General features: G+C 42.4%; 1 pseudogene; it reads right to left on the reverse strand.

The window, feature by feature from the left end:
* Positions 1 to 17,979: 17,979 nt before the first annotated feature.
* Positions 17,980 to 18,460, reverse strand: LOC107529305 (large ribosomal subunit protein eL21 pseudogene; annotated as a pseudogene).
* Between the last annotated feature and the right edge of the window lie 3,242 nt (positions 18,461 to 21,702).

Here is a 21,702-nt window from a genome sequence, read left to right on the forward strand (position 1 = left end):
TAGCACCTGGGTGGTGCCTTCAAGGCAATACAGAGAGAGAGAGAGAGAGAGAGAGAGAGAATGTGTGTGTGTGTGTGTGTGTGTGTGTGTGTGTGTGTGTGTGTGTGTCTTGCTCAGGCCCAGAGGCCTCTCAGGAGTCTTCTTAAGAAGTATGATTTGGGAAGACCTGATTAAAAGCCCTTTAGTGCTTCTACCAAGATGGATAAGATTGATGTCATCAGAGATGATTTGGGGTTAAGATTTTGATTATCCATTCGTGTAGTTTTTTATTTATTTAATAAAATGCAAATAGGAAGACAGTATATTAACATTAACAACCAATTGAAATGGCAAGTCAGGAACTTCCCTAGAGGGTAAAAGAATGAGCATAAGGATACACATTTGAGCCCGGCCGGGCGTGGCTCAGCGGTTGAGCGTCGACCTGGGATCCAGGTGATCAGGGTTCGATTCCTGGTCAGGGCACATGCCCAGGTTGTGGGCTCGATCAATGACTCTCTCATCATTGATGTTTCTCTCTCTCTCTCTCCCTCTCCTTTCCTTTCTCTGAAGTCAATAAAGATATATTTAAAAAAAAAAAATTCCAGAAGGATACACATTTGAATGGAAGATTGTTTTGCACTGTGTCAGAAAGAGGCTGGGATGAGTTAAAACCAAGAGCACACAGGGCAGATGAAGATCCTGGATAGCCCAGATTTTAACACAAACTAATAAATCTCTAGTGGCATAATTTCCTCTTTCCCTGAAATTATAATACCTAGGACTCTGGTCCCCTCCAGCAAAGACTATAGGTAATTTCAATTCGATTTTTAAACTCCATTTTATGTATAAATATATATATGTTTTCATGACATGCAAGCCTGTAGTCTTCCCCCTTAAAGAGGACATTTCCATCCTGGCCAAAGGACAAGATAGCCAACCAACCGACTGTGCTGGAGGCATCTCAGACAGTTCAGGCCTGTTCACAACAACTCCCCCAAACCTCTTCATTTCACTGCTAGTTGTACTCCAGTTCCTGCTTTATCCAGCTCTGCTCAGCCCTAATCCTCTGGCTGTATGACTTTGCCTTCCATATTTTTAAAGTGAATTTTGCTTTTCTGATTATGTTTCAGACTTGGCTTAAGCTCACCTTTTGACAATTTTGCTTCCTGAGCACTGGGTGAGATGGCCACAAAATGCAATTTACCTCCAGTGTTGTCCTGGGTTTGGAGAGGGGGACTGGGGAGTGGTTCTTGGAACATAGGGTTTCAGGAGTCCAGACTATACTTCTGTGGTCTTTAGATGCCCTGCATTGTATGCTCTTCACAGCTCCCCAGGAAAAGAATGATAGAAATCTAGGCTCCCAACTAATGTGAGCCCTAAGAAGCTTAGAGAATTTTATAGCAAAGGAGACTATAGTAGTATTTTAATGGCATTTATTTATCTTTCTTTACCCTAATTACAAAAGTAACATTTTATTGTGGAAAATTTGGGGGGGAAATATTTAAAAAGATAATTTAAAATTATCCATAATCCCATGACCCAAGCATAATCTCTGTTAACGGTTTGGTTTACAATCTTCCAATAATATCTCTTATATAGTATATGTTTACATAGCAAAATTAGAGTCACACTAGTCATTCTATTTTTTTTTTTTCACTTAATTTCCCTTAATATATATAATGAATGTTCTCTGTCTTTAACTGGTTATATTAAATTTGAAAAGTCTTTGATAAAGAAAAAATCCATGAATTCAATATACTGGGAAGCTGGCTCTGACTTAACATGACAGACATAAATAAAGAAGTAGGTCTGCTAGGGATCATTATATAGCACAATGTAAGCATGACTTGGCGATCCAGACTTACCCTTTTTGAGACAGCATCACTTAGGGGTAGTGATCCTCAACAGGCTGACTTGGACCGACAGACAGACAGAACTTTACTCTAGAGCATTGGACTTGGGTAAAATACCCTAGTTCAAGATGAAATCAGTGGTACATTCTTCAACATGTCTCTTGGCCTTTCTTAGACTGTTTCCCAGACTATAAAACAAAATTCATAATCATTACTATCGAGAGTTGTTGTGAGGATAAATGCGATGCTTTGTGAACTAGGAAATATTAAGCAAATAAAATGGTTCCGTATTGTTGGAATATAAGGCTGGTTATGAGTGCTACCATTTAGTTTCCATTACATTCACCTCATTGCTTTATGAGGTTGTAGATAAAGTTTTCCAGGAAAATCTCCAGGGCTCTGAACTTTCTGTTTCCTCATATCAGCATGGTGGACATTTCCTAGCCTTGCTTTTTTTCTTCAAGGTCACCTTTCTAAGAAGAACAAAAATAAAAACAAAACAAACTCCCTAATTGAAAATCATTTATGGATATTAAGTATAAAACTCTCAATCTGAAAACCTAAAGTACATTTTTATTACAAGACAGATTTTAGAAAATGACCTAAAAGTCAGCACCCCTCCCCCCAACATTAATGTCAAACACTAACCTCTTAATTGAGAATTTAGGTGTGTTTGGGGAGGGTGTAGAAAACCATGAAGTATTCAAAAATGAAAGAGCTATGACACTCCTAAAAGATTATACAACAAATCAAAGTGGGACTTTATACTGTATCTCACACACTAAAATGAATGTGTTTACAGTGACCTGTGGTCTTGTGCTCGTCTCAGTTTCATGTGTTAATTTTAGTCAGATTCTCAACTAGGTAATAAGTCCAATGAGAACCCCGGACAACAGCAAATGCCGTGAGGGTGTGGAGTAGCAGGATCTCCTACTCATTGCTAGTGGGAGTGTCAAATGGTGCAACCACTTTGGAAAGTTGTATGGCAAGTCCTTATAAAGTTAAACATATTCTTACCATGTGATCCAGCAAGTGCACCCCTTAATATTTACTCAATTAAGTGAAAAACTTAGGCCCATACAAAAACCAGCACACAAATGTTTATAGAAGCTCTATGCATAATTGTCTAGACTTGGAAGCAAACAAGCTGTCCTTCAGTGGGTGAATGGGTGGACAAACTGGTACATCCCTAACGGAACATATTTGGGTGTAGGAAGCAATGAGCTCTCAAGCCACAAAGGGCCTGGATGAATTTTCAATGCATACAACTAAGTGAAGGAAGCCAGTTTTAGAAGGTTGTGTACTGTATACTCTCAACTATGTAACATTCTGGAAAAGGCAAATCTACAGAGAGAGTAAAAAGATCCGTGGTTGCCATGGGGCTCGGGGGGAGGGAAGGAGAGAGGGGTGCATCGAGGAGCACAGGGGATATTTAGGGCAGTGAAACTGTTTTGTATGATAGTGGAAACACCTCATCATACATTTGTCCAAACTCATAGAACCCTACAGCACAAAGAGTGAACCCTAATTAAATGATGGACTTTAGTTAATATAATGTATCACTATTCATTAATCAGTTATAAGAACTATACCACACTAATGCAAGATTTCAATAATAGGAGGGAAGGAGAGAATATACAGAATTCTCTGTACTTTCTGCTCAATCTCTCTGTAAACTTAAAATTGCTTTAAAATTAGTCTGCTAATTAATACTTTTTAAAAAACCCTGTGGATTGATTGGTTTCCATTGATGGTGAGAAATGAATCCTCTGAGGGTCCAGCTACTTTTTTCTAATAGGAAATGCTGCTGACGGCTAGACCGCGAAGCGTCTTCCCAGTGAATACTAAGTGTGAAGACAAGATGGAATATGAATTTATGGGGCTGTCTGCCAATCGAGCCGCTTTCTTGTTCAGAGCCTTGATCTTTTCTAAAATAAAATCTGCCAGAAATTTCACACGCTATGAAAGCACAAAGGCTCCTCCCACAATCTCACGAGGGAAGTGCCCTCGTGGCCTTGAGCATAAACACAGACAGGGAAAGGCAGATTAAATGGATCCCTTTCTCTTCTCCTGGGAGTCTGAGTTGCACAGAATCCTGAGTAACTTCCCAGCCAGCTAAAAAGGACTTTCCACTAAGCTAAGGGCATTTAATGTATTTGCCTTATTAATCTTTGAATCTTCATTAAATGGGATATGCATGAAATGGGCCAGAGATGTAGGCAATGAAAGAAGAATATTCTGGTCTATATGGAGTAATCCTGGAAAAAATAAGTAAACAAAGCAGGGGGGGGGGGAGAATGAGAATATTTTTTCCGAGATTTTAAAGCATAAATGTTTAAATGTATCCACACGACTTGAACTCTGAGTTTACCTGTGGACGTGTAGGGTGATCTGCTTATATGGAAAAATGGTTCATGGAAAGAACTAATGCATCATCTCATTGTTTCACACTCGCTATCTTAATTTTGCCTTTTTTCTCTCACCCATCTCTGCCAAGCCAATGTACTTTCTAATATTCCTCCCTGTGATCACTGTAAAAGTCTAAGCAATTAGGCGTCACCTTCCTTCCCCTGAACCCTTTCTCAGAGCTCACGTCTTCCATAAAAACTTTCCAAAGGAAAACAGATTTCTATCTGATTCATTGTGACATCCAAGGTGTCCTGATAGTGTAGCTAATTGGCACTGGGCATCAAAAGAAGACTGAGAGAATAAAAAATAAATAAGCACAGTAAAGCTGGGAAGGAATTTAAAGTGTCCTCAGTGTCCCATGGTAGCAGATTTGGGACAAAGACCCAAGTTTCGCAGAATCCGTGTTCTCTTATGTTTATGGAAGTGTCCTTTAAACTGAATACAAATTTGTTTCAACCTCTTTCTAGTTTAAAAAAACATTATTTTATTACAAAGCAGCATTTATTTATTTATTCATCATTCACTCTATAAATATGTTTGAAGGCACACTCTGTTCCAGCACCATGAGCACGAGCTCTCTGGAAATCCGTGGGACAGACGGGAGCCCTGCGCTGTCTAACGACAGCATCTTCATTGTAAAAAATAAATGGGGGGCAGCAGTGGACAAAAACATGAACTGTGCTCAGGTCTTGCTGTCACAGAATTCAGGTTCAATAAGAGAGCGTCTGAAGGGCACAGAGGAAATAGAATGAAAAGTGGGAAAGAGGGGTTAGAACCAGATCCTGAGAGCCTCAACTGCCCCGTTTACCAAGGGTGCGTTGTATCCTGTCCATGTAAGCAATCACCGAGGGTTTCATGGCATAAGGACCTGAAGCCAAAGAAAGGGACTTGCCCAAGGGACTTGCCCAGTTGTTCAAGCTACGCACAAGTTGCTCGAGTCGATGGGCACCCTGTTCCGAGCTTATCCCTCTGTGCACCCACGCTCATATACGCATGCCCTGACTTCCTTTCCCTTGATTTATTTGACTTTATTTTGAAAAAGAAAAGAAAAGAATATTAGTCTTCAAAGCACCAGAGAAGCACATCCTGATGGCGGCCTAAGCCAGTTAGCAGCCGTCCGTCTGAGGGCCACGGTCCAAGAAGCCTGTGTCCCCGGGCGGGCACGCACAGGTCTGAGCAGGAGGCTGAGCGCGCCCCGAGGTCCCCGTGCACAGCTGTGATGTGCAGAAATACAGATTTATATTAGTTTGTTCAGAAGCTCCTAGAACTGTCACAACTAATTTTTCTACTCAATTAAAATCTCGTTCTTCGGATGGGACTTCAATGCCGCCCCGGCTAACTGGGGAATAGTCCGAGCGCGCCGTTTCCTTTCCTTCGTTCCCATCTCTTCTCCAGGATCCCCACGTCGCAGCAAGGCCCGGGTGAGTGTGGTAGGGATGCCACATGCTACGTTTGACTTTAGGCCTTCAATATGAACTATTGGGCCCTGCGCTGAACATTTTGCTTGAATGCAAGTCCTAAAAATAAATTACACAGCGTCCGTAATGACTTGTTCGGCAGCGGTTCCCAGAGAGGTCAGATTAACCTTGTTCACCCTCTTACTGCTCTAACCCTCAGCGTTACGCCCTCTTGGCATCTTGGCATTTTAAGTATTCCGAAATCATTCTCATCTACAGTGTCTTACATCACATAAAAGGATCATAAACTCTTTGTTAGTCGTTTCTGTCTTTGGTTCGGTTTTACTTTGTGTTTTCCGTGCCCTTCCTTTACCAGAATGAATTCACCCACGTGGTGACCCGGGCTAGCGCCACCTGTGCCCCAGAGGACTGGGGCGGTGCCAAAGGGCCCCCTAAGCTCTCTTCCGGACAAGCGCTAGATGCTTTCAAAGGCTTTCGGACTAGGGAAGGTCCCTGGGGTTCTGCTCCCTAACTTTGCTTGCTGGATGCCAGGTCCTGCACTAAATTCTGGGTGTGAATTCTCTCATTTAGCCCTCCACAACTCTATGAGGTAAGAATGTAACTCTATGTTATAGAGACGGGTATTAAGACTTAGAGAGGTTAAGTAAATTGCTCAAGTTGTCAAACTAATAAGTGAGGGCACTAAGGATCCCAACCCATTTTCTCAGACAACAGAGCTTGAACAACGTGAAACTTTCTAATTTGCCAAATGATGCCAGTGCGATGTTTCCCAAAATGCAAGTCAGATTGCATTACTCTTCTGCTCTGAACCCTTCAGTGGGTTTTCTTGTCTATAGGACTTTATTCAAAATGTCCTTTCGTAGAATAGCATTTAAAAGCCTCTGCCCTCCCCACTTTACCTTTCATTTTCCACCCGTTTTTCTCCTGGCCTGTGCCTTGTGTACCAAGCTGCTTGCTTACAAAGATGATGGCTTATGTCACTCAGATCACTTTGCTCAGAGGACTGCGCTTCCTGCTTAGAGGACCCCTCTCCCGGTCGGCCCAGGGGATAGCTACTCATCGGCCTTTGCTTCTCAGCCTTCTTCTCCTAAGGGTTTTCTTATAAACGTCCTTCAGCCCCAGTTTTACCTTGCACAGACATTTGTAATGGTGACTGGAACACATCATTGTAGTTCTTGGCTTAGAAATAAATCTAAATGCCTCTAAAGCAGGCACTATGCCTATGTATCTCGTGTCTTTAGTGCCTGTTGCATGCACATAGTAGGTGCTTAATCATAGCAACAACAAAGCTACCATTTGTTGAGCAGCTGCCATGTGCCCAGTTTGAATATGTTCATTAATCATATATGCCTGTGTGTGTGTCTAGGCATATGTATGTATATGTGTATACATGTGTGTGTGGGCATGGTATGTATTCTCTCTCCCTTATAAATCAGGAAGCTACTGAAGCTTGATTGTAGCTTGAAAAGGTTATCAAAGTGACAGAGCTAGAATTTGAACGTAAGTTTGACTGATTGCAAAGAGAAAAGGAAGGAGGGAAGGAAGAGAGAGGGAAGCAATATGTAATTTCAGATGAATGCAAATACCCTATGTGAGAAAGAGCCATTAAATTGCACCCATCGAAAGATAAGCAGCACAGTTTGCAAATGAAGATAGCAGGATTGGGGGAATCTTTCTTGGAGGCTCAACTGGTGGTCCCCTTCCTGGGGAAATGCAAAGCAAACGTGCCGCTGCCCGAGAGCCGTGTACAGACCCACCTCCAGGAATCAAGCAGAAAGGAAAAGGAAGGAAGCCTTTAAAATCACAGCCCCTGCTCTAGAACTGACTGCCACTCTCTCTCAACAAAGAAACAGAAAACCTTTGTAGCAAACCAGAACTACTAAAGAAGTTTCTTAACCATTGGAAAAACCAACTTGCCCTCAACGGGGTAAACATTCCTTTAAATTATTACAATTTGAGCGTGCCATCTGTTTCCTGCCGAGGCTCTGTTCAGTGCAGATAGGAGCCTATCATTCCCAGGAGAAGAAATCTGCATGGACAAAAAACATATGAATATGCAAATGCACATTGAAACAACAATGGGCCGACATGTCATAACTGTCAGATTGGGAGCAACTTCCAAGTTTGATAGTGCAGTTTCACAAAAATTTGGGAAAAGAGAAGTTGGCAACTCTAGTTAGGAGTGCTATTTGGTGCACCTGCTTTGAAGAACAATTAGGTGATACAGAGTGAAGCTGAACTGGTCTCCCACCAGGAAACATGCACGAAATGTTTATAGCAGCATTGTTTGTTATAATTTTTAAATGAAAATAAATGTCCCCCAAATCGGTAAATAACTAAATGAATTATAAGATAGCTATACTGTGAAATTCTAGATGACAGTTGAAATGAATAACTTAGAGCTACTACATGGATGCTGGAAAGTAGCATGGATGAGTCTCAACATTATACATTTAAAACCAAGAAGCAAGTTGCAGACTGATATAAACAGTTTGATATTATTTGTGTAAATTTTTCAAACACAGGAAACAATGCTCTTTTGCTAATGGATATATCTGCAGGTAGTTAGCATATTATAACATGTACAGGTAGTAATTACCTCTAAGGAGGGAGCAAAAAATCTATAATAATTTTTATTTTTAAAAACTCTGAAACAGATATCGTGAAATGTTACTATTTGTTAATTTGCGGTGATACATACCTGGAGTTTTGTTACATTCAAACGTTTTATGTTCAACACATTTGAAAAATTTCAAAATAAAAATTTCGTTAAATCCAATACATGAACCCAGCCCTCTAGCAAATCACATCTAAATGTGTGTTAATAGCTGCAGTCGGGTGAGGTGCATTAAGAATACATGCTAGAGTTCAAGGCTGCAGTGGGCATCGCGCACTCTCTCAATAGGAACAGTAGAACCAGCCCTCTGGGCTGTCTAGCCACACGTCCTGTTAATGAGCAAACTGAGGCCACCAAGGGTGATGGGCTGCTAGTTAATGATTGAGGGGGACCCGAGTCATATTAAATTAATTAAACAAGGAGGCCATTAGACTGAGGTGCCTATAATGCCTCAAGGTTACAAAGTTGAAACCTAAGGACAACCAATCACAAACAGCCAACTAGACTTTAAGCTATAGCCAGTCAGTAATTCTCTTGCTTTGCTTCTGCCTTTTCTCTATAAAAGTATCTCCCCAAGCTCCTGCTGGTGGCACGTTCCCAACCACCTCTGGTTTGGCCCTCCCTCACCCCAATCTACTTTTGTTCAAATAGACTTAAATTTTTAAATATGACTCAGTTTATCTTCCTGCAGTCGTATGATTGTTCTTCCATGGTCTTGTATCCCTTCCTATAATCAAAATCAGGGAAGGAAAAATACTTAGTGCTTGCCCAGTGAAAACTCCTGGTGTGTTCTTCTTTTCCCCTCATAAACATTATGTTATTGTTTATTTATTACTTTGTAACTGTAGCAAAAAAAGGAGGAGGGGGAGGAATAAATTGAAATGAAACATGATTCCTGTTATCTGAAAGGGAAAAGAAGGAAATGTGATTTTTCAGAAAGCATTTCTGAACTGACCAACAAATCCCAATTCCAAAATCACCTTCCCCCTGTGCCTTTTTCTATCTGACTGTGGAGGAAAAATGGCTCGTAAAGCAACTGGGCCACTGAAAGGCATTTTCCGTGATTTTCCTTACCGGTTTTCATGCACCAGAGTGTCAGGGCTACTGATACAGGCCAATGTCCACAGTTTCTCCCTACCACACATCCAGCCAGGCCACACCTGAGAGGACCAGGGTTCCAGCAGCAACTGTGACCATCTGCCTTCCTCCTCCAGCATCTGCTGTCTCCTCTCCCTGCCTTGGCTCTTACTGGCTGGTCCTGATTTTCTCCCACTCCCCTTCTGTGTCCACATCTTAATCACCATCACAAAATGAGATTCTTTCCCAACATGTAAGTGGAATAGGGGCAGCCAAAGGCAACTGTCGGTGGTCATTGCTCCAACTGAGAGTGACCTAGAAGGCCATCTAGAGAGTTTTCACATCTCTGCCGTGGAAGGGAACCCTGCTATGAGTCATGCTCGCTCTGGAAGAAAGCCAAATAGTGTGGCCCTCTACGTGAGGAGGTCGGTGTGCAAAGGAGATTGTGCAAATCTGGTGTGATCAGGGCTAGTGATGCCTGGAGAGTTGGCCAGTGATGGAGGGAGCAGTACCCTGAGTCTAGATGGTTCATCTGTTTGGAAGCAGTGGCTGGAATATTGGGAACAAGTCTGGTCTCTCAGCAGATGAAGGAATGAAAAGCTCATCAGGTGCCAAGCTCGGTTGGATTCACAGCACTAAACCTCAAGAAGGGAAAAGAGTGGGTACAACCCAGGAAACCAAGGTAGCTATACATACCGGGGCAAGCTTGCACTGAGGAAGTGGATTACAGAGCGATGGCTGTGGGGTGCCCGGGGCTCATCCCTGGCACATGGACTCTGGGCTCAGGGAAGCCAGACTATGTCCAGAGTCCAACCATAGAAAGACTGAGGCACCTGATAATCTGCCCGCCTGGGTCAGGAGCTGCTCAGCCACTGGGCAGGGCTGACTTCCAGAGTAAAGATTCTGAGCTGCGGCCTGCGAGGCTGAGGAAGGGAAGTCTGAGTGCCATGATCCTTCCAAGCTGGGAGCCTGGGCTTCCTTCCTAGGATTGAAAAGTAAATCTACTCTACCATGGAGGTAGAACCAGGCATGACTATTCTAAATAAGTATAAATACGACCTCAAATACCTTATGCTAAAAGGTAGGAAAAGACCAATTGCTTCACTAATAATTTTGAGTTGGATCTATGAAACCCATTTTGGTGTGTAAAAAATTCATCACATATCTGCAATTTCATGTGATTCAACCTTAGTCAAGATCTTACGGGTCTTGCACAATGTGAACTCGTTTTGTGGGAAACATGGTGACCTTTTCAGTTGTCACTAAGTGAACTTTCCTGGCTGACTCATTTCCTTGATTGTAAAATGGAGATAGTGATCCACACTGCTCAGCCTTAAGCAGAATTGCTTTAAAACATAATGATCAGCATTGTCATTATCATTGATCACTGAAGGAGAACATGAGATCAAGTTATTCTCATGCTAATATTACACCTTGAATATGATAGCACTTGTGGGTGTCATTGTAATTAATATTAGTGTTAAGGGAAGCAACCCATCCAAGCCGTGTCGCTCCACCTCCTTCTTCAAATGTTCACTACCTGAGTGTCCAGGTGCCCTCCCCACCAGGTGCCAGCCAGCCATTTTTAGATAGAGGTTATTCAGAACCAGACTATTTCCATAGCGAACTCCTTGGTGTCTTGTGTCTAGCCATCCTGGGCACTTGGCAGCCAGGTTTTTTTCCCTGTATCACTCATAGAAAGAATGAAATCTTGCCATTTCAGACAACATGTGGACCTAGAGGATATTATGCTAAGTGAAATAAGTCAGAGAAAGACAGATAACCATATGATTTCACTTATATGTGGAATCTAAAAAACAAAACAAGTGAACAAACAAAATAAAAGAGAAACACTCATAGATACAGGGAAAAAAGCTGGTGGTTATTAGAGAAAGGAAGAATTGGGGGGCAGGCAAAATAGGTGAAGGTGATTAAGCGGTACAGACTTCCAGTTACAAAGTAAATAAGCCATGAGGGTATAAAGCACAGCATGGGGAATATAGTCAATAATACTGCAATAACTTCATACCATGACTGATGATGGTAGCTAGACTTACTGTGGGGATCATTTCATAATGTACATAAATATTGAATCACTGTGGTATACACTTGAAACTAGTAGAATATTATATGTCAATTACATATAATTTTTTAAAAGAGGAACACTATTTGCTGCCTCTGTTGGAATGAACAGATTTATCCTATCTCAACTGAACATTTGTTTTCATGTGCAACTTATATTTAATTTTATAATTTGGCATTTCTATGAGTAATATTGATTTTTAAAGTGTTTAAAATTATGCTGGTATTATTATTTTCCACTGAGTAAAGCTTAGGGATGTACCAAAAATACAGTAAAATAAAAAAATGGGGGGAGCATAGTGAAAATGAATATGTAACAAGATAACCAGAATGGAGGTCTTATTTCTTATTTTATTATCTAAGGCCTACCCCAGTTTCTCAACCTTCATACTATTAACATTTGAGGCCTAATAATTCTTTACTGAGGGGCTTTCTTAAGCATTATTAGAGAGTGTTTAACAGCATCCCTGGACTCTACCTATTAGATGCCAGAAGCAATCCTACCCCAGTTGCGACAACTAAAAACATCTCTAAACTTTGCCAATGTCCCCTGTGGGTCAGGTAACGGCATGGGAGCAAAATGAAGCACTGGCTAACCAAATCTCATGAAATGTCTTGAACTTGTTTTCTTGTTGCTCTGTCATTAAATTCATACATACACATGATATTGACATTAAAACAAATACAAATCTAATTTCATGGGGGACATATTTCCCCAAGGGCACTACACAGTGATTGAGTAAAAGCTCAGTGTACTACGGGCCAGTCCCCAGGGGCCAAGAGTGAGGAAGGCAGACCCCAAAGGGCAGACTTTGCTCCCAGTGTCTATTTTGTGTCTTTGGAGAATTTCTTTAAAATTCAACAACTGTAAATCCGTAAAGCCCTCAAGACAACCTCCTGGGACAGTTGGTGCCTGCTTATCTAACTAGGGCTCATGGAATCCATGGTCAGATTCCCAGTGTCCACATCCTCTCTGTAGCACAGAGTCCCAAGTTCCCATCCCCAAGTGACTACAGGATTGTAGCCTCTTCCCCACGTAACCTTTGAGTAGAGTAGGACCAAGAAGTCACAGGAATTTCACCCTTTCCTTCCTTGCGGGTGTGCCAGAGAGGCGACGTCCCAGAGCAGGCTGCGGGTGAACAGTCAGCCTCTGAGTGATGGCAAGTGGAATGCGCCTTAGGAATCATTCTTAAGGACCTGCGAGTCCAGGGCGTACCTGTCTCTGGCATCCACCATTTCTTAGAAATAATGGCTTCTTTGGGGTATTTTTTTTAAGTAAGAATGAAGTAACCATTAACTTGGATCTAGAACCATATTCTTACCATCCTACTGAGAAGCTCCTGGGCTCATGAGGAAGCATAGCTAGAGGACTTGGTTCCTGTGGAGCCCACTTGATTGTAAGCGCCCTGAAGGCAAGGAGCCACCAAATCCTGCCCCTTAAATATCTCCAGCACTTAGTACAGTGGTTAGTATGCACATGTAATGGCCAACAAACATCTGCCGAGTAGTAACTTCAATAAAATATTTTTCCTTGATTTTTGGTTCAACTTTGAGATGTGATTTGATAAAAATAAATTTATATTATAATTTGTAAATCCTAATATATTTTATAGTATAAAATAATATATTTATATTATATAATCTTAATTTATATAATAATATTTTAACAAATTTATATTTAATCATATAATTCAATATAAAGGAGGGAAAATCAACACTGAGCATTACTTCATGTCAAGCACACTACTAAGTTCTTTCTCGTTTTATTTAGTTCAGGTGTCTGTGTATGTTCCCTATTAAGTCCTGAGTAAACGTAAGAATAGCTACTGTTTATCCCAAAAGAGCAGCACAATGAGTCAAAAATCAGAGATTGTTTAGTAAGCATCTGTTCTTTAATTTATTCATTTTTAAAATTTATTCAATAATCAATTGCTTATCAAACATCTGCTCTCTATAAGCCTATTCTTAAGACGTAGGGATACAAAAAAGAATAAAATACGGCCCCTTCTCAAGAAGCTTAGAGTCTAGTGTAAAAGATAGAAGCCTAGGCAGGTAATTAGAGTGCTGCGTGGGAAGCGACATGGGTACGTGCAAAGTCCTGCGATGGCCAGAGCAAGGCGCCCAAATGAGCCAGGAGCAGGAGAGGCCCCGGTCAGGACGGGTCAGTGGTGGAAAGGGCAGCTGAGTTGAGTCATTACAGTGAAAGGAAAAGAAACCAAAGAAAGGGAACGAGAGCGAGAAGAGAGTATGGGTCTCAGGCTGGTGTGACTGCTAAAAATAAAGACATGGACTCTTTGGAGAAGCGCGAAAGAGACTAATCAAAGAACTTATATGCATATATGCATAGCCCATGGACACAGATAATAGTGAGGAGAAGGCCAGGGGTGGGCAGGGGCTGAGTAGAGGGGACAAAAGGGAGAGGGAAAGGGGGACATCTGTAATACTGTCAACAATTTAAAAAAACTTAAAAGCATGGACTTGAAAAATATGTGCAGGAAATTGCAAAAAGTTTGGGACTTCTGAGGCATTAGGTATCAGTCAGGATGGAGAAGTAGAGATTAGGCCTAGACCTTGGGGGCGTCTGGGCTTGGTCCGAGTGGAGAAGCCTGGGAGGGATGGAGCAGAGGAACACCAGGCTAGGTTTTTGTGTTCGCTAGTTCACGTTGGCTGCAGTGTGGAAAGGAAGGATCAGGCCTACCTAGGACAGAAGACCAGTGAGGAGGCCGGGGGTGGTCAAGTAGGAGGGGAGGAAGCCTATACACAGGCAGCTTTGGTAGGGAAGCGAGGAAGCAGTGGCGTCACGAGACATATGGCATCAGGGCTATTAATCTAGTCCATAAAGGCCCGCGAAACTGCTTCTAGGAGCCTACGCACCCCCTGACATTGCAGCACGTGTATGTGTTTCTGTGGAAGGAGACCATCGCTTCTACAGTCTCAAGATTCTGGTGTGTAGGCAGATTCTGGAACACGATTTTGCCTCTGATACAAAGCTCCTGATCCTGGTCATCAGAATGGCATCTTCATTCTGACAAGTCACAGGTATCTGCTGATGGGCAGTGGTTCAGATTCTGCTAATCACGGAAATTCGATTTTAATTTTGCCAAGGAAAATGGCCCTCTTCGAGAATACAGCAAAGCTCAGTAACTGAGGTTAGGATTAGTGAACTGAATAGTGATCACTGCTCTTGTGCTCGTTTCTTGTCTTTATAATGGGCATGCATGATTTTCATCAGAGAACAGCTCTAGGCGCATATGCCATTGACACCATCTGCATTGTCAGAGCCAAATTAGAAAGGTTGCTTGCTCTTTGTTCTGTGGTCTTTCACGCAGACACCCCAGTGAGAAATGGTCATCTGTTTATTTTGAATTATTTCAGCTAACAGAGTTACTCCTGTAACCCAATCCATTAGTGATACTTCTATAACGTTCAGCATGGCAGATGCAGACAAGGGCAGTGAGACATACCAAAAGGAGCTGTTGGGAAAAAATATTAGGATATAACTAACTTTTAGCTAATCTCCCAAGAATAATCTAATGAATCTGTTTTCTGCTCTAAGGAGAGAGCACATATTTTTCTTCCCACCTGTTTTCCATGAATGTTTTCTATACCACTTACACTAATGAATGCCAAACTGTGACAGTGCACCCAGATCAGTAAACACAGCTGCATCCCATGGCGGTTCCTTCCAGTGGAGAGGGCCCGCCGGCTCACGACAAGCACTCTGCTCACCGAGTCCGAGCTCTCCTCTGCGCCGTCTGGGAGAGAGGGAGACTCACAGGCACACCGTGCTCCCACCCAACCTGTCCGAGAACAAGGTGATGCGTCGGTGGGCCCCTTTTATGAAATATATAGATTCCAGGCAAGTGTGTGTACATAAACGCCAAGGCCTATACAATATAGACCGCGGGCTTTTGCTGGCCCTTCTCTATGGAATCTCCGGTAGGCCGCGGTACGTCACAGGAAGGAAATACGAGCCGGCACCGAGCGCCAAGGGATGCAGCCTGCTATTGCTGCGCGTCATGCTACGTGACCTTTGGCGGGGGGCGTGGAAACATTTGTTCAGAAAGGAACGTTCTAACCTCCTTGCTACCCGGTGTCTGCGTTAGGCTCTCCTCAGTCTTACCCTGAGTGTTTGCTCAGGTTTTCCCTGAGGACATCATCTGTGACTGTGTCCGACCCAATGTTTTCTGCACGAGGTAACAAATGTTTTACAAATCCTGAGTTCAGAGAGAGAGAGATCCTGTGGGCAGTTTTCAACTTTTTGTTAGAATCATCTTTAATTTATCATGACATTATAAGAACTCCACCTCCAGGTTCAGAATATTACGAAAATGTTTTTAGTTTAGTCATTGCATGTAGTTACGGTTAGAAAGGAGGAAATTTTTGTAATACTGAGAATGTGTGTGTGTGTGTACATATAGCATGAGTTCCTCTCTGCAGAATGCCTACGGTAACAGAGTAAAGCATTAACTAACACTGTAAACACAAACTGGGGGCTAGGAGAGTGCCTGGTGGGTACACACACACACACACACACACACACACGCATACATAATTAATATGTAATAATTGTATCATCTAGGCACCCTCTCATCTCCCAACTCACATTTATATTAATATTAAAATCATAATATATAAGTATTATGATATAAATATTAAAGTACATTATAAATAATATAGATATATTATAGTACTGTGTTAATTGTATGTTTATACATATATGTATTATGTATATCTAGTTTCTAATCGTATATACATACACATACATATGTATATGACTATGTATGTATGTATGTATGTATATAGTTTGCTGCACACATACTGCCTCTTATAGAAGTTGTGCTATTGAAGTTCACCAAAATACCTCACTGACTTCATCCCAGAGCTGATGCAAAAAGGAAAGCTTTGATTCTCTCCTCCCCTGTGCTTAAGGGCTTCCTTAAGAGCAAATTGAATTCACTTTTCAGGAAGTAATGAACTCAACATGATCGGCTTTCCTCCAGTGACCAGTAATATGTTCCTCATTTCCACTGAGGCCTCCCTGGAATCACCTTTAGTGTTCATGATTTCACCAGCATTCTGTTCATGATATATCTATTCTCTAAGATTGATGGTAGCAAAGCTTTCTGCACAGCTTTCCTCTTTTGTTTCTGAGCTCTCACCAGAATTACCTTTAACTTCCATATTTCTACCAACTGTCTCTTCAAGGCACCCTAGGTGTTTCCTAGCACACACCTCAACACTCTTTCAGCCTCTACCCATTACCCAGTTCCAAAGCCACTTTCACATGTTTAGGTACTTGTTACAGTAGCACCCACTTCACCTTACCAAAATCTGTATTAGCTTGCTTGAGATGCTAACAAAATGCCACAGACAAGGTGGCTTAAACAACAGGAATTTGTTTTCTAACAGTTCTATAGGCTGTAAATCCAAGATCAAGGGATCACCAGTGTTGGTTTCTGATGGGGCCTTGCTTCCTGACTGGTAGGTGGCTGCCTCCTCACTGCATCATCACTTGGTCTCTTTTCTCTGCATGCAGGAGAGAGAGATCTCCATGTCTCTTTCTCTTCTTGTAAAGACACCGGTCATGTCTGAGTAAGGCCTCATCCTTATGACCTCATTTAATTTTAATCACTTCTTTAAATGCCATGTCTCCAAATCCAGCCACATTGGAGGTTAGAGCTTCAACATATAAGTTTGGGAGAGACACAATTCATTCCATAACAGGGATTCATTTAAGAACTTTGCTTAGGTATATGGAGAGAGAGAAAGGATTGGGCAAAAATAGGTCTGGAATCACAACCTCCTGCATCTAGAGAGCTTCTCAAGAAATCATTTCTTAGCACTTGGCTTCAGGAAGTAAAGCTAACCCCAGAGATGATTTTCTATTCTATTTTCAGTATTTCAGATTACAGAGACTCTACAATCATATTAGATAGCCTTTCTAAGTCGAGATGTTCTTAATGCTGAACAAAACCTTTTTTCCCTCCGCAATTATCTGTAATGATCTTCACATCACACACTCAACAGGAATTTGTCTCTCTTGGTTCACATAGTGGGGGATGACTTAGAAGGGAAAGCCCAGTTTCCTACTCTAAAGAAACCAGGGCGGCAGTTGAGGGAATGGGAAGAGTCACACAGATCAATTCATGCAGAGACTGCTCTCATCACATCCTCCCATCTGCCTTAGTGACACCGCATTAGATTGGAAGTCAGGAGACCTGGGCCCTGGGCCCAGCTCCACCACTACTTAGTCCTGTGCACATGATAGATTTCACCTCGCTTCCCTCCATCTCCAGTGGGGTAGGAATCCTTGTGGCTCTTGAACTCAAAAACCTCTACATACATTTCTGCTCTTCCTTTCTAATATTTCACAATTGCCTATTCAATATATATATATATATATATATATATATATATATTTTTTTAGGACACAAAGTTTTCCTTAATTATTTTTGGGGAGGAAGGGATACCATACTTCTACCCAATTAAGAGAAACATTTTTATCAATACAGAGGTTTTGTGTTTTTGTTTTTAACACTTCTCATGCCATGAATTCATAGGGAATGGGTTCCAGCAGCTCAGGCTCCTTTCCATTGGTTCTCGCCAAGTGTGCTTCCCTGGGTGGAGCAGGCTGGCGCTTCAGTTGAACCCAGGTACCTTTCTCTTTGGCTTCCTTCTTTTTCTGATCATTTTTTTTTCACACGTTTCAGGAAGCTATCTCAGCTCTTAAAGTGCTTAATATGCTCAATACGCACATTAATTCTCTTGGTAAGAATCTTGCCTTATTTGTTTACAACAATGCCCACTGCATGCTGGGTGACATTGTAGACTCTTCCAGTTTTGCCATGGTAACATTTGTGGGACATTCCTTTTTGAGCAGTGCCCATTCCCTTGATGTCTACAATATCACCTTTCTTGTAGATGTGCATGTATGTGGCCAAAGGAACAACTCCATGTTTTCTAAAAGGTCTAGAGAACATATAGCGGGTGCCTCTCCTCTTTCCCTTTGTGTTGGTCATTTTGGCAAATTACTGGAAGATGGCGGTTCTGAATATATTTTTTAAAACTTCCCTGACATAGTCTTTTAGGCTTAATGTCCAATAACACCTCAGTTATTTTTGTGTTTCATGTTACCATAAAGTACAGCGGCCAGAACTGGGAAGTATATTTTCATAAAGCCTTGACTAATACTGAATAGAGAAAAAAAAGTTATTCCTGGGCCTTTACTATCATTCTTCTATGATTTCTCAATATGATACCTCTCTTTTCCCATAATGGAAGTTTGGCTGAGAATTTTGTAATCCAAAATAAGGTTGAATATGATATGCCATAAAAGCACGAAGAAACCTGTAGAGGTCTCAGTAATGTTTGCAACCAGTCCATAAATAAAAAAAATTATTTTACATAATGCAAGTTAACTGAATAATGGACAATACCACTTTCTATGGAGGCAATGTTTTATTTATGAGGAATTAGATACTTTGCTGAATTTGGGAGAAGAAATGAGACACAGTGTAAATTATGATCATGACAATGATCTTAATCTTTCCTTCTATTGACTCTGGATGCCAAACCCACTTGAAGAGGGAAGGCCTGTCATTTAAAGGCTAACCTTTCAGAGTGACTTGTGCATTCTTGCATGTCTGAGAGTAAACCTGTTTGACATGGTACCTGGATCTATAGTGCCTTGAAATTCAATTCTAAAGTTTGCATACTAAATGATACTATTTTTTACAGTAGGGATTGTATTTGTTTAAAAATAGTAATTCCCAGCTAGAAAGATCTTCAGATGATGTCATTGCCACATATTGCACTGTAACTTGAGAGGATCAGGTTCAAGTCTCAAATTCTCAGACGCTGGGTAAGGAGAGGCTAAGAATGGGACAGAAATGATAAGCTTGGTCTGCCCATCTTACTTTTCAGCACCTTTTGTTGGTGGATTTTATCCCCTTAATATCAGAATCAAAAAAGCTACCTACCTCTCAAAGACTGAGCGTGGTCAATAAAAAGGAAGTCCTGTGTTTGAAATGATAATTGGCTGACCCATAAATCTTGCTGCACAATCCACTTTGCGGAGGAAACGTGCATTCTTCTTGCACAGGATGCATGCGGGGGGGCTGGGAGGGTTGGTAAGAGGATTCAGTGGGTGAGTACTTAAAGTCTTGGCGAAATGGGTATGAGTCCGAGGCACAGTATTTCAGAACAGATTAGACTAGGAAAAGGAAAATGTGACAGGGAGGGCGAGGGAGTCGAGAAGAACACTTTGGAGAGCTTGACAGGAGAAGCTACTGACTTCTTATTTTTATCTTTATGAAGCAGAATTCTTCATAGGGGCTCCACGTTCCTCAGGCTCAGACATGATTAAACACCATACCTTTTAAAATGTTTTACTATTCCAAGATGAGAAATATATAAATAACCCCTTTCCAGCTACCACTCCTCAGCCTGGAATTTAAGCCGAGTGCCTTCTGGGCTTCAGTGGGCTCTGACCAGACTCCACATAAGAACAACAACAAAAAAAGCTGCCTCGTGAGCAGACTGGGCGTCTGGACGCAGGAGACATGAAGTGGACATTGAGCGGCCTGCGGAGGGGCTGGGGAGGAGCAGGCGGCAAACAGAGTCCCTGCTGGTTCTCCTCTTGGCTGCTTTAAGAAGCAGTGACGAGGCTGTAGCCATGAGGTGAGCTGGAGGAGGCCTGAGCCTGCTCGGGCCTAGGACAGAAGTGCTGATAGGACATAGGGCTTTCCTGAGCAGGCAGCTAGGCGCGTTGTGTGTCTGCTAAGTTGGAGTGCTTCAGAACTAACATCTAAAGTGGTAACTGTCGCTGAGCTGTGGTCTGTAGGGAGAAGTTCGTAGGTCAAGGCGCCCTGATTGGGGGGCTGGGGGCAGAGCCGGGACCTGTCTTGCATGAACTAGCCCTAAACTGCCTCTCTAATCTTGCCTCCCACTACCACCCAAATGGAATACCCTTTTTATCCAAAAAATGGCATCTGGATTCCTACTTCTATTTTCTTACATGGTGAAAGCGTACACTTGCACTCTCTCTCCCCCTCCCCTTCCCCCTCCCCTTCCCCTCTCCCTTTTTCTCTCTCCCCCCCACCCCTCCCCCTCCCTCCCCTTTTCTCTCTCCCTCCCCCTCCCCCTCTCCCTGCCTCTCTCAATCTCTCTCTCTCAATTAACTATTGCTCTCCCCTCAAATCCCAGTTCAGTGTCACTCCCTTCCAAAATAATTTCCCTGTAAACCATGGACCAATATTTTTTTAAAACTACAGTCCTTAAACTGCCTGCCTTGGAATGAAATGCCAACTTCTGGTCGACCACCCCACCCAGACTCACAGAAGAAGAATCGGGGGTGGTGAAGCTGGGAGCCTGCAAGGTCCCAGGTGACTCCAATGCTCAGTAAAGTTTGAGAACGCTCCCGCCGCCGCATGGCACACCCTGTAGCGGACGCTGTCAGCATACCAACAGTGTACAGCAGTGGGCCTCTCCGTGCTTCTCAAACTACAGTGTTACTGGTGGTGACAGAGACCGTGGTGACACTGTTTAATTCACGTTATGTCCTTAAGCTTCTGGGATTTTAATTCTCTTTGGGGCCAGCTTCATGGGCGAGCACCCCAGGCAGTGGCACAGGGCCCGCGCTAAGAAGAGTCCTGCACTTGGTTGAATGCTCTCCTGTCCCATAATTGAAATTCTCACAGGTTCATTCTGATGTGTTCTTTCCTCTGTATTTTGCCAGCACCCACTCTGGCCCCAAATGTTCTGTCTGACCCAGGCGGCCACACCATTCTCTTTTCCTCTAATTGCTCCGCCCTCAGCATGCTCAGCACCCCAACTCATAGCCCTGAAACAAATGATCAGTTTTCATGTGCTATGAAAAGTAATGGGGGATATGGGGAGTAGGACTGTATAAATCAGGACAGCCTCTGCTGTGGACAACTGGCAAGTTGTGTAAAAATGTTTAGTACACATACTGTCATGGACTAAATGTTCACATGCTCCCCAAACTTATATATTGAACCCTAACCCCTATGCAGTAGTGTTAGGAGGTGAGGCCTTTGGGAAATCACAAGGGTTTGATGAGGTCATGGGAGCATAGCTTTCATGAATGGGATTAATGCCTTTATAGGAGTCACAGGAGAGATCGCCTCCAGTCTCTGCCCTCTGCCATGAGAGGGCACAACAAGCGGTCAGCAGTCTACAACCTCGAAATTGGTCCTCACCAGAATCAAAGCATGCTGGTCCCTGATCTCAGACTGTCAGCCTC

This window comes from Miniopterus natalensis, chromosome 3 (genome assembly GCF_054644295.1).
Source record: "Miniopterus natalensis isolate mMinNat1 chromosome 3, mMinNat1.hap1, whole genome shotgun sequence".
NCBI classification, from domain to species: domain Eukaryota; kingdom Metazoa; phylum Chordata; class Mammalia; order Chiroptera; family Miniopteridae; genus Miniopterus; species Miniopterus natalensis.